Raw genomic sequence first — 4229 nt, 5'->3', positions numbered from 1 at the left:
CTGATAGCAGCCTGCACGAAGTGTGCAAACGAGCCGCGGCGAAGCTGGGCCTAGCCTGACCAGCCGCCAAAGCTGCCGAAGGTGCTGTGAGAGACCTTTATGATGGGAAAAGGCTGCCGCTGACCCACTCGGCAGCGAGACAGCTCTTGCCTGCCATGCCTGCGTGCATGAAGGAGATGTCTCGATATTGGTCTAGCCCCTTTAAGAGTAAGCTCCCCACCAAGGGACACTCGATGTTGGAGATTCAGGGGATGGAGGAGCTGTTGGCCGGACCCCCAAAAGTGGAGCCTTTGGTGGCGTATCACGTCCATCCGAATCGACAATCTGTTTCCTCCTCATCGTAGTTTTCACTGCCGAGTAAGACGGACCGTTTGACCGCTGCGACCTTTCAGAGGTCGCGTATGTACAAATACGCGGGGCAGTCCGTAGTCTGTGTTGTGAACGACCTGATTTTGCGCTCCTCATGCGGTGCGGTTCAGGGCTGCTGCCACGTAATGGGCCTGGCCGTGTCAGGTGAGAGAGCCCTGTGGTTAAACCTGTCAGGCCTTGGCGATGCTCAGAAGGCGGAGGTGATGGATGCCCCTTACGACCCGACTAATGGCTTATTCGGGCCCGCTCTCGAGAAAATGAGAGAAACCAGCACCCTCAGAAAACAGGAGGATGAGGCTTTTAACCTCTGTTTGCCATGCAAGCAGGCGGCGTGACCACCCTCCCAGCCAACGCGGCAGGGCTTCGCAGCAGCCGCAGCATCGAGAGGGATGCCGATGACCGCGAGAGCTGTGAGACCTGCTCACAGCGGACAGATCGGTCAGCGACCGCGTCCGGATGGCTCCTGACCTTGGGGAAAGCATTCTTTTGCGGCCGTGGTTGCTAGGAACCGTCCGCCCCACCCTGAGGAAAGGAAGAAAACGCGTGCGACCTGACACACAGGTTTTCCCCGGTCCTTCTCTCTCTGCCGGCGAAGAGAAGAAGGCAGGAGTTCAGCCCTTCTGTTCTGAGTTTGATAAGGGCTCATTATGTTCTCTCTTCTCCAGTTCAGCGAAGAGAGGGAGGTCAGAGCCATGTGCGGTGTCACCAAACACTCACACACACAGGGAAATTGATAATAAAACATGCATTATCTCAGCCAAGCCACGGGCTGAGGGCGATATGCTCCCCGGGTTCGAGACACATGACAATAAATGTTGCACTATCGCAGCCAGGCAGCCGAGGGCGATATGTTTAAAAAACCCCGGAAAATGCAAAGACATGAAATGCGCTCCCCCAGTCCCACCGCTGGGGGCAGTGTTCGCTTCCCCGTCAGTGGGAGCCCGCACGGCGCTTGTGATGACATCGTCACTGCGTGACGATGGCGGGGCGGAAGTGTACGGGGGCCTTCTCTCGACCCGCATAGCCAGCTGGCGCATGCGTGGTTCATCCGTGGGTTTTAGCAACAGTTTCACGGGGATACAGACTCCAATTTGCCATGAAACCGACCGTTTCAACGGGCTGATCATGTCGGTGGCCGAGGGAGAATCGGCTCATGTGTTGACGGCCGAAATCAAAACCCTCCTGCACAAGCAGGCAATCAGAGTGATACACGGGGAGGAAAGCCGTCAGGGCTTCTATTCCAGTTATTTCGTGGTTCGAAAAAAAGGCGGTGCAGCCCTCTGTCCCATTTTGGATCTGCGTGTATTAAACAGAAAGTATTCATTCAAAATGCTGACACACAAGGTGCTGTGTCAATCGATTCGTCCAAGCGATTGGTTTGTGACAATAGATCTGGCGGATGCGTACTTCCACATAGATATTTATCCCTCTCACAGGAAATTCCTCAGGTTTGCATACCAGGGCACAGCATACGAATTGCAAACTATACCGTTCGGGCTGTCGTTAGCTCCGAGGGTTTTTACCAAATGTGTGGAGGCAGCCCTGTTCCCGTTAAGGGACAAGGGCATAAGGATATTGTCTTACATAGACAATTATCTGATATGCTCGTCGTCAAGGGAGCAAGCCATAAAAGACGCAGAGATTGTCCTGAATCACCTCAGAGACCTGGGGTTCACTATAAACATGATAAAGAGCCGGCTGGTGCCCTCTCAACATACGGAGGGCTCAACTTGGACTCCCTTTCGTATCAAGTCACATTGACGGAAGAGAGAATAGCGTCTTTCACACAATGTCTTGCTCATTTTCAGAGGGGACGAGTGGTCCCGTACAGGCTGTGCTTACAAATGCTGGGGCTTATGGCTTGGGTGATCACGGTAGTGCATTTGGGGCTACACAAAATGAGGGTTTTTCAGCGGTCATCTCAGCCGACCGGTGAGAGTCAATCTTGCGCGCGTCGATGCGCTCAGACACTGGAAAGACCCTGTGATGCTCAGATCGGGGATTCCCTTAGGGGCGGTGTCATCGAGAGTAACTATGACAACAGACGTGTCCTTAAAGGGTTGGGGAGCAACCCTAATGGGTGAAACTGTGAACGGCGCATGGCCACCACAGCTGATGCACGAACATATAAACTATTTGGAGCTATTGGCGGTGTGGCTGGCACTGAAACATTTTCATGAGTTTCCTCAGAGGTCGGCATGTTTTAGTGAAAACGGACAACACCACAGTGCTTACTTACATCAACCGTCAGGGGGGCACACACTCCCTTCAGCTGCATCGGTTGGCAACGAAGCTGATCGTGTGGAGGGACACACGGCTTCTGTCTCTCCGGGCGACTCATGTTTCGGGGATCTTGAACAGAGGGGCAGATTTACTGTCCAGGGGAAATCCCCTTTACGGGGAGTGGAAACTCTATCCTCAGCTGGTGAGCCAGGTATGGCAGAGGTACGGTCAGGCTGCCGTCGATCTCTTCACCTCGCAAGAAAACGCTCATTGCCCTCTGTATTTCTCTCTGGTGGACGCAAATGCACCATTGGGTGTGGCCGGACATGCTTCTGTATGCATTTCCCCCTCTGAGCTTAATCTCCCCCACTTTAGCCAGAGTGAGGGAGCAGTGTCTGTCATTGATTCTGATAGCCCCACGCTGGCCATCCCGACATTGGGTGGTGGAGATAGTCCAACTATTGTTGGGGCAGCCGTGGCCCCTCCCCCCACGGAGGGACCTCCTGTCTCAGGCGGGGGGGGTGTGTGTGTGTGTGTGTGTGTGTGTTACCATCCTCTACCATCCGGACATGTTAGCCCTCTGGGCCTGGCCCGTGAGATTTGGAATCAGAATGCGGCTGGCTTGCCCTCGTCAGTTATACGTACTATACAGAGTGCGAGCGCCTCCTATATCCGCGCTCTTTATAGCAATAAATGGCGTGCTTTTGAAGAATGGTGTGGGCGGAGAGTGATTATCCCTTTTCAGTGCTCTGTTAGGGATATACTATGCTTCCTCCAGGATCTGCTTGATAAAAGGAAGGCTTTCTCTACCATTAAGATGTACCTGGCAGCTATTTCAGCCTGCCTTGTAAGTTTTGGTGACAAGTCGGCAGGCCAGCACCCAATAATAAGCGAGCCGCATCCGGCCGGTGTCAAGGCAGATGGTTCCTTTATGGGATCTGCCCATCGTCTTAGAAGCCTTGTCTCAACATCCTTTTGAGCCGATAGAGGCGGTGAGTTTTAAGTATCTCTCTCTTAAGACGACACTGCTCCTGGCTTTGGTGACAGCCAAGCATGTGATTGATTTACATGCTTTGTTGGTTAGCCCGTCTTGCTTACAATTCACTCTGGGGCTCACTAAAGTTTCTTTTCATCCTAACACTGCTTTTGTGCCCAAGGTTTTGGAGTCGGCATATAGGTGCCCGTCTACTGAACTGGCAGCTTTTCATCCTCCACCGTTTTCTTCTCCGGGGGAGCAGAAACTTCATGCATTATGCCCGGTGCGGGCTCTTCAGGCGTATGTGGAAAGGACAGCTGGTTTCAGAACTTGTGACCAGCTGTTTGTGTCTTGGGCTACTCCTCACACAGGGAAGCCGTTATCTCGACAGTGGCTATCCCACTGGATTGTGGAGGCGATATCTGTGGCTTATGGTTGCAGGGGACTTCAGCCCCCTACGGGTTTGAGAGCCCACTCCACTAGGGGTATGGCCACATCGTGGGCTTTACTCAGACGAGTTTCCGTTCTGGACATTTGCTCGGCGGCGAGTTGGGCAACGGCGCATACGTTTGTGAGATTCCATAGGCTAGACGTTTCGGAACCGTCCTTAGCACACGCAGTGCTGGGAGCCGGTGCTACTGTACCTGTTTGGAAACAGTAA

The 4229-nt window shown here is 53.4% G+C and overlaps 1 pseudogene; it reads left to right on the top strand.

The window, feature by feature from the left end:
• Positions 1-1149: 1149 nt before the first annotated feature.
• Positions 1150-4229, top strand: LOC113648910 (annotated as a pseudogene).

This window comes from Tachysurus fulvidraco, chromosome 18 (genome assembly GCF_022655615.1).
Source record: "Tachysurus fulvidraco isolate hzauxx_2018 chromosome 18, HZAU_PFXX_2.0, whole genome shotgun sequence".
Classification (NCBI taxonomy): Eukaryota; Metazoa; Chordata; class Actinopteri; order Siluriformes; family Bagridae; genus Tachysurus; species Tachysurus fulvidraco.
The sequence above is the reverse complement of the archived record's forward strand: the minus strand, read 5'-3'. Positions and strand labels throughout refer to the sequence as shown.